Source organism: Etheostoma spectabile, chromosome 3 (assembly GCF_008692095.1).
Source record: "Etheostoma spectabile isolate EspeVRDwgs_2016 chromosome 3, UIUC_Espe_1.0, whole genome shotgun sequence".
NCBI classification, from domain to species: Eukaryota; Metazoa; Chordata; class Actinopteri; order Perciformes; family Percidae; genus Etheostoma; species Etheostoma spectabile.
The window spans coordinates 13,395,588-13,409,376 of NC_045735.1; positions in this window are offsets into that span (position 1 = coordinate 13,395,588).

A 13,789-nucleotide genomic window follows, 5' to 3' on the forward strand; every position below is an offset into this window, starting at 1 on the left:
AATTTTAGTACATTTGACAATTTAAAAATATCATTTAAGTAAAAGACAAACAATTTTGGGCCTAAAACTGACCCCTGTGGAACACCACAGGAAATACTAAGACTCACTGACAGGTGATTACCTATTTGAACAAACTGACTCCTGTTCTCAATATAGTTTTTTATCCAGCTAAAGGCCACACCTCACATTCCATACCTGTTGTGATCTACAGTATCAAACGTTTTTTTCTGATCAATAAAATCCCTACTGCATAGCTTTATTTTCAATACAATTTGTTAATCTTTCAACTAACTCAATAAGTGCCATAGACGTTGACCTACTACATCTAAATCCATTCTGACGGTCCATTAGTAAATTGTTTCTGTCAATGAAATCATCTAGCCTTTTGACAAATAGTTAAATTTGTTAAGTCCTTTTTGTAATAATGTAATAATAACTATGGTGTTTATTGTATTACATGTTCCTTTAAAGTTATCTTTGATATTTTCTAGTAATTTATTATGATAATACTTTTTACATACCCCCATTATGGTAGTCAATTTGTTTTTATATTCTTATATTTTAACTCTGATTCTTTCTTTCATTTTATGTAATTCCTATAAAAGTACCAGGGTCGCTGATTAACACGTTTTGTCTGGTTTGCGTAATTTGTGCTCAGTGTACGAGTTTCAGCTGGTTGTCAAAAGGACAAAACAAATAAAATGTGTAAAACTAGTGACCAAGTGTCCATGTCCTTACAGGTTTAAATTAGGGATCTCTAAATGGACTGTATTTACATAATGCTTTTCTTGTCGTAACGACTACTCACAGCCCTTTTACATACAACAGCCTACCATTCACCATCCACACATATTCACACACTGTTGATGAGATTGTTGTACAAAGTGCCACCTGCTCAATAAATAACATTCACATGCATTAGCACATCGGAAGCAAGGTGTCAGCGTCTTGCCTGAGGACACTTTGACATGGGACAGCAGGGCCAGGAATCAAACCACCAACCTTCCAATTGGTGGACAACCACTGGACCATCTTAAGCCACAGCCTCCCCCTACATCTGTCATTCCTATTGCTTTCAAAACCTCCATAGAGGGTTTTGAAGGAGATAGGAGACAGGGCTTATACAGCCAAATCCAAAACCTCTGCTGCTAAAAACCTTAAAACATGTAGTCTTTTGCTCTAGAGTTTAGCTTCCCTTGAATCTGTGGAAGCCTCTTATTACCACCAGAGGTGCTAGATGGGAGATTTGTCTTTGACTGTATCCTAAACTATCCACATATAAATATTTTTATTCATGAGAAATATGAACACTTGAACATTTGGTTCAAGTGCTACTTCTATATTTTCATGTCAACGTCTACTCCCCCGAAGCATGCCTTATTTATTCATGCGTTAAGTGAGCTGTGACACCTAGAGATGAATCCAAGGACAATGTCTTATTAGTCATATGTAATGTCACAAGGATCAACTGCAGCTCCTCATTTTTAGAACAAAAGACTAAAAATACAATATGTTAATCTATGACAGACGAGCAAGAGGTTGAAATGGTTTATTTGAGTGTATACATGTGTTGCCGGTTATATATGGACTTAAATATGAAATATCAAGTTGTGTGCAGTTCTGTACCATTGGTTTGGATCATTAAATGCACATAATGCAAAGGATCTTTCAAGATTCCAATATCACACACACACACACACACACACACACACACACACACACACACACACACCACACACACACACACAACACACACACACATCACACCTTTGAAAGCTCATCCCTCAGCTCCACCTGCAGCCTTGACTCCCCAAGAACATAGCTGTGGTGGGATGTGACTTGTTGACAGGCAAGTTGCGATAACCCAAAGGGGGGGGGGGGGGGGGGGGGGGGGGGGGGCGGTCCAGGGACTACTTAGACACATGCAACAGAAACACACACACACACACACACACGCACACACACACACACACACACACACCTTTGTCCTTCAATAAAGGATGAAGACAACTGACAAGGTATCTGTTTACAGACCAACAGAATGTCCTTGTTGGTGACAGTTAATGGAAACAGTCTTACAAGCTCTCCTGACCTACTTTGCAATTTTCTGCTCCTTTGAGACTTACACTTCTGGGGGCTTTGCAAGTTAAAATTCACATGCAATTAAAGCTCCCAGGCTCAGCAGACCTGTGTCAGAGGTTGATTAAGTGATCTGTGGGCTCCTTGGCTGGAGGCAGATGTAGCTGTTCTGGCATGGAAAGAGTGGCCAGAGAAATGTGAAGGGATTCATCTGGACATGCTGAGAATAAGAGAAGAAAGTAATTCAAGTGTCCACATGGCAGGACTTAACAGAAGGTTAGCTGAAGGACCAATGTGAGTTTAGTTCAAAGTAAGGGGGTTTGAACCCTATTGTTTTTCTCCTGGTTTAATTTTATTTGTCATCTTCCATCTTTTCAAGCCTGCTGCAGATCAGGTGGTAGAGCGTTTGCCTATCAATCAGAAGGTTGGTGGTTTGATCGCAGGCCCTGCAGTCCAATCTCAAAGTGCATGAATATACTGTAAATGAACAGTACCTGTAACAAGTGAAAGTGAATTTCTTTTTTTGAAAGTGTTTTGAGGAGCTGAAAACAAATTAATTTCGTCTTGCTGCTATATTTACACATTGTTTTAGAGATAAAAAGACCGAAATGAATAGATGAAGGGGCTGACTTTCACTATATTAATTAAGTAAGAAAAGTTCAATTTTATAAAACATTTCTGAAAATAAGAGTAAGAAAAGGCGAATTAAAATGCAAATTCTCTACTGAAAACACATCCAATGCAAGTTTATCATTCCCCCTGGAAAATACTATCAACATGTCGACCAGTAACAAATCAATGAACTCAGTTTGCCTACATTGAGTTAAATGAGCCCTGATTTGTGTAAAATAGTAGAAAGTCATATCATTAAACTATATTAAAAATACATTTATTATAAAGTATAGTGTATCAGTGTACAGTAGGGATCATGTAATTATATCTGTGGTTTTTATACATTTGCAGAGAAAAAATTGATTTTGCTTTACTTTATGTCAAAAGCAACCTACTTTGTAATATATTGTAATATAGTGTATGGACTGCAACCCTAAACATAAGTGTAATGCTGAACATAACCAAAAAAGGACTCAGGTTGATTCATTGTGTCAGATGTCTCAGGCTGATGTGTTATCCCTGGTGATGGACTTGACTGTGGCTGAGGACCTTGTCTCAGCTGGTAAAGGGCTTCTCTGTCACTGGCTCTGTACTTGTATACCAAGTGTTGTATCTTCCAGCAGAAAGTCCAACAGTTTGATGCCAGTGAAGTGTCAGAAATCTTCACAGTGGGGTGGTTAGTGTCGCTGTTGCGACTGTGGAAGCTTAGGAAGAAGGATGTTTTTGCACAGTGAGTTTCTATATAGTAGAAAATACATGCATAAAGTTACAACTGTGGCACCATGGCTTAATAACATGTTCCTACCTGTGACCCTTTTTCACACTGAGTGTACACTTCGGCATCATGTTTCTCGGGCTCAAACTGTGGCTCAAACTAAAACGGCTTTGCTCGCAGTGGGCTTAGATATCAACAACACAGGGCAAGGAATTGTATTTACTGAAAGTGTACATCTATTTTTCTTTCTTGTTTCTTTTAAGGTAGAATCCCTGGACAAGCCTGAGCAAAACAAACCAGCCAATACTGTGAGCTGCATCTTTCTGAGCCAGACGGAGTGCAGTAAGGTAAGCCTCAGTTCAGCTCCCTGTGTTTTCTGGGGCTTTTCAAAAACAGCCCCTATTCGGTTTTCATACAGCATCTCTTTGTGAGGCAATGTTGTGCTTTGTATCAATGAAACTGACAGTCCAGAGCTTAAACAAGATCAACAACATAGAACTCGTGCCACCTGAGGATCTGAAGACTGCTGACAGATAAAATATTTCAGACTGCCAAAATAATATGCTCAGGGTTAATCAAGATGATATATTTTGCAAACACCAGACAAAATGATTTGCTCATTTCAGAAGGTATTGCATTAGCTGATCATAATAAAGTTACACAGGTTTATAAAAGCCCTCACTGGTATGACTTGTTCTGCTGATACTTACTGTAGCCCAGGCTAAACAGGAGCTGCACAGAAAGGTGACTCTATTGTAAAGCATCTTTAGTGTGCAAGACTAATGTAACATTATGTAACCAACAACTATAGAAAGGCCTTAGGTCAGATTGTATAGTACATTAAGACTGACAGGAGCAAGGGTCCTGAGGTTGTTTCTTATTTCAGTAGCAGAGATTGTTGTTCCCCTACATCTAGACAGAGTAGCCTGTGGCCTTTTCACTCCCTATGTATTGAAGAGAGGAGACAGGGTGATTATCTTCAATAAAGTGTGCTGACAGACGATGAGCAACAATATTACATCTGACAGGGCTGTGATGCTCAGCCATGTATTCTGACAGCAGAGTTCCTGTAGCCTACCTGAGTACAGAGGAGGAAGTACACGTTTTGTTGTACTCAGGCTCACTCTCATCTCACCCTGACCAGAATGCTGCAAAATGGATGGCCATGACGTTCCCACACAGAACCCTGACTGTCTCCCCTGTATTCAGGGTCTTCTTCTGGATGTAGGTTTGGATATACAGTGGTGTGAAAAAGTGTTTGCCCCCTTCCTCATTTCCTGTTCCTTTGCATGTTTGTCACACTTAAGTGTTTCGGAACATCAAACCAATTTAAACCATAGTTAAGGACAACACAAGTAAACACAAAATGCAATTTGTAAATGAAGGTGTTTATTATTAAAGGTGAAAAAAAATCCAAACCATCATGGCCCTGTGTGAAAAAGTGATTGCCCCCTAAACCAGTGATTCCCGAAGTGGGGGTCGAGCCAGAGAGGGGGGGTCGCGAGTTGATTTCCAGAAATAAAATAAAAATTTAAAAACGACTAGAAATAGCATGTTAGCCATGATTTTAACACAAGATAAAACTAGTGGATAAATTTAAATAAAACCAAGCAACTAAATAAAAGGGAACAGCTGTTTGATTTTCTTTCTTTCCGAGTAGCGGTCTCCAACATTAACACCACAACTGCCGGGATTCCAAAAGTACTGGAACCGCAAGCTCTAAACTCTATAATCTGTCATGATAAATACCTAATTGCAATTTTAATGCAGGTACTGTTTAGGATATCTTTAGAAAAACGAAATAACACCAAAATGTACAATTTAACGTGTTTAATTATACCTTGAGTTGCCAGGTGCTTCATAACTCATAACATGGCATAGTAGTAAACGTAATTATTCTATCACATCTGAAAAATATGGTATGAAACATGCAAATAACACCTAAAAGTATTCTTTGAACATATAACCTAACCTAACGGCACTGCCTCCTGTTGGTGTCTGCTGTGGTGCGCATTGCTCCTCGGACCGCGTCCCCCCCCCCCCGGGTTCGGACTGCGCCCCGCTCCCTTTCCTCCTCTAACTCGTGTCTCAGCTCCTCTGCCAGTTGCTGCCTGAACTTCCTCCAGCAATGTCCCTGTGGTGCCCTCCTTGGAGAGGATGTGTGTGATTCAGTCCAGTTTGAGGATGTATAAGTTGTATAACACGTAGGCAGCCCCCGGCCATCTAGCTCCGTGTCCCGCTCCTTCCACAGAGCGAGCGCCCGGCGCTGCCTCCTGGTCCAGAACGGAGTCCATCCCCGCCGTACTCATGGTGGTAGCAGCGTTACCAACCCGGGCTTTACCTTCGCCCCATCGCTGATGCCCACAGTTGTTACTCCAGACCGATTAAAACCAACACCACGAAATGCCGAATACTGTAAGGCCGAAATAGGTAAAAGGGATTTTTCTTTTTTTTGGCCTAGTGTGTAATGTATATAAAAACTATTTTAAATTAAAATATAGAGCTTTTTAAATTGCTGTGCTCCAAACATACTGCACGTCGCGAGTCACTTGCACCGTTACTTTGGGGGTCGCGGGCTGAAAGTTTTGGGAACCCCTGCCCTAAACCTAATAACTGGTTGGGCCACCCTTAGCAGCAACAACTGCAACCAGCGTTTGCGTTGAACGTGCAATGAGGCTTTTACAGCGTCCTGGAGGAATTTTGGCCCACTCATCTTTGCAGAATTGTCCTAATTCAGTTACATTAGAGTTTTCGAGCATGAATGCCTTTTTAAGGTCATACCACAACATCTTAATAGGATTAGATCAGGACTTTGCTAGGCCACTCCAAAGTCTTCAATTTGTTTTTTCAGCACATCGGTGGTGGACTTGCTGGTGTGTTTAGGATCATTGTCCTGCTGTAGAACCCAAGTTCGTTTCAGCTTGAGTACCACGAACAGATGGTCGGAACATTCTCCTTCAGGATCTCTTGGTAGAGCAGCAATTCATAGTTCCTTTTATCACGGCAGGTCTTCCAGGTCCTGAAGCAGCAAAACAGCCCCAGACCATCACCTACCACACCATATTTACTGTTGGTATAATGTTCTTTTTATGAAATGCAGTGTTCCTTCAACGCCAGATATACTTGGACACACACACTTCCAAAGAGTTCCACTTTTGTCTCATCGGTCCACAGAATGTTGTCCCAAAAGTCTTGGGGATCATCAAGATGTGTTGTGGAGAAATTGAGACAGCTTGTATGTTCTTTTGCTCAGCAGTGGTTTTCTCCTGGAACTCTGCCATGCAGGCCATTTTTGCCCAGTCTTTTCCTGATGTTGGAGGCATGAACGCTGACCTTAAGTGAGGCAAGTGAGGCCTGCAGTTCTTTGGACGTTGTTGTGGGGTCTTTTGTGACCTCTTGGATGAGTCGTCGCTGCGCTCTTGGGGTAATTTTGGGCGGCCGGCCACTCCTGGGAAGGTTCACCACTGTTCCAGTCTTCGCCATTTGTAGATAATGGCTCTCACTGGTGTTCGCTGGATTCTCAAAGCTTTGGAAATGGCTTTATAACCCTTTCCAGACTGATAGATCTCAATTACTTCTTCTCAATTGTTCCTGAATTTCTTGGGTCTCGGCATGATGTGTAGCTTTTAAGGATCTTCTGTGGACCTTACTGTGTCAAGCAGCATATAAGTGATGCCTTGATTGTGAACAGGTTTGGCAATAATCAGGCCTGGTGTGTGCTAGAGACATTGAACTCAGGTGTGGACAACCACAGTTATAGTATGTTTTAACAAGGGGGCAATCACTTTTTCACACAGGGCCATGATGGTTTGGATTTTTTTTCACCTTTAATAATAAACACCTTCATTTACAATTGCATTTGTGTTTACTTGTGTTGTCCTTGACTATTGTTTAAATTGGTTTGATGTTCCGAAACACTTAAGTGTGACAAACATGCAAAGGAACAGGAAATGAGGAAGGGGGCAAACACTTTTTCACACCACTGTAATCTGACCAATCGCCTGAGTTGTTTGCAGTGTCAAAGGATCACTCAGAAAACAATCATCTGTCACAGTGAATGAAAACAGTCCCATAGAGCCTGCAGCAGTGTCGGTCATTACTGTCCCCGGTGAATCTTGACAGCACCTTGTCACCTTGCTGAATTCTGAGCCATAATCCTGAATGAAAATGACATGATAGATCGTGCTGCTCACATACAGCAATAAAAAAAATTTAGTGAGACTATAGACGGTGAGAAAAATGGGGAAATCTTCAGTGTTGTTGATTGAATCAAATGTATTGGTATTGATGTTATTTGCTCAAGTGTCCAATTATTGAGAAACAACTTCTATTATCCACTATTAGCCCCTGTTCAGATGATGGCTTTAAGATTGCCAAGGGCTGTGTGTTTTTCTCTTATTAACACCCATCTCTATGCTCCATGCGTACAAACTCATCTCTTAAAAGTTTGGCTAATGACCCAATTAGCGAGTAATAGGCCTGGACGCAGCACTGTCATATGTTGTTCTGATTAAATTGATTGTTATGAGTATCATTTGTTGGCATGCAATAAATAAATAAAAATGTTGGGTCCCTCAAATATTCTACAGCACAATAATGACAATGTTGAAATAGATGCAACATTCACAGCAAACCCACAACAATTTTCAAAGGATACAGTACTGGGGTGCCAGTTATTTGTAAATCTTTTTGCATCCTAATCTGATTCTGATAAGTAAGCAGCTGCTCAGTTTTATTTCAAAACTCTTTAAACAGTTTACTTTGGACATCGACTCAAGATTATTTCTGCCTTACATGTTGTCATCTGTATTTCTTATATCATTACAGTGTGTAATACAGCAGGCTTGAAAAGACACAAAACTCAGGAGGATTTCTTATGTTTTGACCTGGTTTCCAGTTGATTTTAGAATAATTTGTCTCTGTGACATCAGTTATTTGTTTTATTTACAAGACAAGTCAACTCAAAACAATATGATTAAAATATAGATTAAATATTCCAGAAGAATATTTGTTTTAAAAAGTTAATAATTTTCTTATTTTCTTCTTTCTTATGCGACTGAATTCAAGTCACGACACATAGAAAACATATAAAGCCACACTATTATTTACTTGTCAATGTGGTCAGCTCTACTCTAAGCCTTCCTTTCTTTGAAATGTATGTCCAACAGTGATACATATTTACTGTGTGCATTTAACATGTCAATCCTATCACTAGTGACAAACATGAAGTCCATTTCCTATCTCGGATTTGGGTTATGAATCCTTTTCACACAAACACACACTCACAATCAGATAAAACGATAACACAGGGCTGTGAGAGCCGTCCTGTGTTCAGAAGGTGTGCTATAAATTCCATCTTATATTTTGTATCTTCCCAAAAACCTGTGGAGCTTTGGGGCTTCAGAATGAAACCAGCTGAGCCACGCAGGTAGCCCGCTACTAGAAGACAGAGCCAAATGTCATGGCTGAAACACTCTCCTTCAGCTTCATCACTGCTAAATAACGCTGATGCTTGGTTAGAAAAAAGGAGATTTTTAATTTGACAGCATGGCCTCCAAACTGAAAAATGTATGTGTACAGTATGTAAGCAACAATTATTTCACTTCACAGGGCATTATTTAGGTCACATCCAGCAGTATGCTGAATATCTGGACTAAGAACAGGATCTGGGGTTTCCTAATCGACGGGCCGATAATATGTGTTCAATGCTCAGTGATCTCATCTCTGTGTTCCTCTCAAAGCCTTTGACATGTGGAAAGGGAAGCAAATATGAAGGGGCATTCATCCAGAAGTCATGACATTTTCAAAAAGGAAAGCCTGTACTGGCTGTGAAGAGATGGAATAATCCTGGCACCTCCAACGTCCAACATTACTTCCAAGGAACGCTGTTCAAACAGGTCATGTCTGTCTTACCTCAGTTTTTTGAATCTCCCAAGCATAAAGAGGCTATGTTGTAATAATGGGGAAAAACAGATACAACCTACACGTACGACCTTTTTCCAAAGCAGTATAAGTGCAGCTCTTTCTTCAAGGTATGAGTTCAGCAGCCTATAACTATAATATATTCAACAATTAGTGCAACTATTGCAAATGCTGGAATCTAAAAAAATTATAACCAGCAGTTCAATTATTGCAATCTCATTGAAGTCAATCCCTCTTCAAACAGCACGTCTGCTTTTTTTTACTTTTTTACGTTGAGCTCTGATGACATCAAGTGGACGAAGAAGGTAATGTCAGCTGCAGAAAGTCTAGTCTTGACCCTCATGTTGTCCTCAGGTCAGATTTGACCCGTTGTCAGTAAAAAAAAAGAAAGAAAAAGAACAAAAAATCTAACAAAAAACTCAAAAAAGCACCCACAACATTGAAAAAGGTAACAAAAATGTCAGAAAAAGCGATAATAATGTTGGAAAACAGTGACCAAAACGGTTTTTTTTTCATGGTTGATGTGAAGACAACACAAAGAACCAATATGTATTGTATTTACTGTAATAAATCCAAAAATGGCCCCAATGCGTCATCAGATATTAAGGAAACATGCAAAGATGAAGTAGTATCTTTTCTGACAACAATCCTAATGCCAGAAATTTCTGTTCAGTGACGGAATTTCTGTTTGTGTTTTGACCTGTTTGTTGTTATTTGCCTGGTTTGACAGCCAGGCCGGGTTGCCAGCTAGCTATACCTGTACAAACATACACCCATAAACCAACGAGATCAACGGAGATAGATTCTACCCGACCTGAAAAAAAACAAAAAAAAACTTGTTTCTAACAGTTGCATGGCCAGAGATGTAACAAACCCAGGGTAGATTAGCATCATCTTTAAATTAGCTTTAGGCTAATTTATCACGGCTACTAGAGACAGGCCTATTTTGTCATTTCAACATTTGCGTACTCACATTAAATGATATATAGCTAGAGTACCCAAGTTGGTTACTCGCAAAAACAAATTGAGACACAACCAGTAAAGTGATTCCAACTGGTCCTTGCTAACACCGCCATGCTAACCCTGCTAACCCTGCTAACTGCTAACGTTACCGGAGGACCAGACAAGCAAGCCACGGTTGTTTACAACATGTAGCCTGTTCAATGATGAGTTATTTTAAGCCAAGAGAGGGGGGCTGTAAATTGGGAAGAGAGGATTATGAGTTTGCAGTGTGTTTAGCGATTGTTGCCGTAATTCTAAGCCAATAAATTGTGTATCTTAGTCGGGTGAAGAGGACGGCAAGGTAGTGTTATTTTTACAGGAATTCCAAACCTAGGAAGTGTGTCTGTCTATCTGGTGGAGAGAACTGGGAGATTGTTGGGTTTTTAACGGTTCTTACCGTAATTCTAAGCCGGACAAGTGTGTCTGTCAGTTGGGGACAGAGTTCCGCGTGTACACCTTCCATTACTGTCAATGTAGCCAGCATCTAACGTTAGCTACTCCGCTGTGCTGTAAAGTAATGTCTGGCTATGTGAGACAAGCGTCCAGAAACACAGGAGGGTCTGGCAAAGCGAGACTATGGATGCTGCGGTCTCAGCCTGAAAACCTCCGTGAACTTCGAGTCTGGGGAGGAGGGAGAGACTCTCTCCAGGATTTAAAATTTGTACTGCAGTAGCTATTTTAAACCCTAGCTGTCAGTATTACATATTGCACCTTTAAGTTTTTTTTTTCTTGTCTTTTCAGGCATCTATCTACTTGTGTATGTGACCTTATTCCCAACCGATGAGACAGTTTGGTCAGTTGTTTATTTTCTGAGCTGTTATTTTGGCCTGAGCGGCAGGATGTGACAGAGCTGAATTACCCAACTCTCCTCTCCACATCTGGGTGCAAGATGTCCGACCAGATGAGCCGTGTCTTCACTCCTGTCACCTATTCATCCTATTGTTTTTTTTTATCCACTCTTTCCACTTTTCGACTATCCTCTGCATCTCCTTGCTGCTTCTTTCCACCCAGTCTTCTTTGGCATCGAACCGCCAAAATCAGCCCCACAATTAAGCAGAAGACAAATACAGTCACTGCTGCTCATATATGCAAAATTGGGATAAAAAACATACAATCTACAAATAATTGAAACTGCTTAGTTCAGTATAGCAAAATAGGGACACTACCATGAGAATACACTTTTACAAAAATAGGAATAGTTTGACATTTTGGGAATGCGATTATATATTAACAAGCTCTCTGCAAAAAACGTGACTAAGCCTATTTTCCATATGAAAAAAACAATACTATCAAACCACAGAGGACATGCATTGTTTGACTCATGTGTTGCTTGTCAAATATCAGGTCATTAGTGTAGCATTTTCACAATCATATTAGAAAAACTTTCAAATGTGAACACATCTAAACAAGCCATGTGCTTTCAAAAAATTATATCTTCAGAAACTTATTTACTTCTAAAGATATTTTCTTGTGTAAAAACTCTGAACAGTAACAGGTGTGTGGATAGTTGAATAGCATTAAAACAGTAGGACAGACAGAGCCAGTGACATTTGTGCTTCAGGATCTGTTTTAGTTGGTTGTTTCCTAAGACTCTTATCCCTTGTTCCTGACAAACCAGCTCCTCCTGGATCTTCGTCCAGACATTTCCTGTCTGCAAGGATTCAGGGCAGCATCTCATCTGTAAATGAATTACAATAGCGATGTGCACTGAATCCTCAGGGCTTTGGTTAGCTGAGAGTCTGAAGTCTTAGGTTGTGACGCCCGCCTCCTTTCTCTTCATTCCAGTCCACATTTCATTATGACAGGAATCTTAAATCATATGAAGGCTTTAGGGGATCTGGACATGATCACAGGAAATAGTTTGTATTTCAGAAAGAAATACTGCAATCTAACTGAGGATGTCCTTTTTATCATCCATCCTCAGGTCTGGCAGATAGATTACCTTCAGTACTTTAGATTTTAAACTAGTTTTCTATTCTGTAATGCTTTGCATATTACTGATTGTATCTGTCTGGCTACTATGGCATACTCACCACAAATGCTTTTTTAATGTTTGAATGGTTAAATGTTGTTTCACCATGTTGAACCACACACCCTAAAGTGTGCTTCATCAGTCAAGCCAGAGGTAGAAAGAATGTGTACGGGTACTGGTTCATTTCACACGTTAAACACATATGTTTACAGTTCTCTCTCCAAGAGGCCCAGGCCCCCTGCTTGGGGAGCGACAGCTGAGAGATAAAGAGAGTAAGGCAAAGATAGTGAACGAATAAGAGGAGTCTGACTAGAAGCCAGTATTGGCACCACTCCCAACCCAAGCCAGACCTCAAGCGTGTGGACTCTTACTGCGTGGACAGACAGGCGGTTCTGGGACTTTGAAAGAAGAAAAGCAGACTGCTGGAGTTGTAACATAGTGGTATCATGAGCTGACTGACTTGACGCCTCAAATGGATCAGAGACGCAGGCTGCCGGGGGTAGCCTCTCTCTGGGCCCCACAGGGCCCCTCTGTGCTGATGCACTGCTGGAAGTGGGTCAGACACATGGGTGAGCGATCAGAGAGTGTATGCTCAGCAGACATCCAAGACAGAGGCATCTAAACAGTGATGCGTATGTACAGTGAGCATGGGCAGAAGGCGTTGACACAGGGTAATAAAACTTCTAGTGCAGCTAGGATTATCAGTAATTGTGGTAAGATTATCTCATGTGATTGTGGCTGATTCAATGTTGCATCTGTGTAATGAAATCCATTACTTAATTTGGGAAATATCTACACAATGTACATTAATGTCAGTTTGGTGCATCAGAGTGCACACAAAGCAGCCTCTGTTGCCACCCCCACCCCAAATAAGCTAATGATGTACCAGCAACAATCTGTTTCCCTCCTGCCATATACAAAAGTAATGTGTAATTAATTGGATTGTTTATGACAACAGGAAAAGGTTTCTTTGAAAAAAAATTCAAAGCAAAAAGGCTGTAACTCTTATTGCCAGAGGGAGGCAGTGTTCTCATTTAACGCACATCAACATTCTTCACAGCATCCATTTTGCCTCCAATTCTCGGCTGCTCTTAAACTGCAAAATGATCGCCAGCCACAGAAGCAGAGAGGAGCTAGTTATCTTGGTATTGATGTGGGCACTTTGAAGACCGGAGCACAACAACACAATAAAAGACAGATCTGAGAAAGACAAAAGGAATGTGAAGAATGGGAAACATAAAAACCTCCTTCAGAGGACGGAAAAAGGCAGTGTCACACTTAAACCTGAAATATGCATGGAAATACCATAAACTTAATAAAGTGACATTTAAGAGTTTTTTCAGGGCAGTAGTGACCACAGGCAGCAAAGAAGTGATTGTAAAAACACTCACCCCACCTACACTTGGCATTAAACTCTTTGTGTTACATTATGGCTTTAAGTCACATCCAAACATTTCTTAAAACGCACACGACACCAAAACAGATTT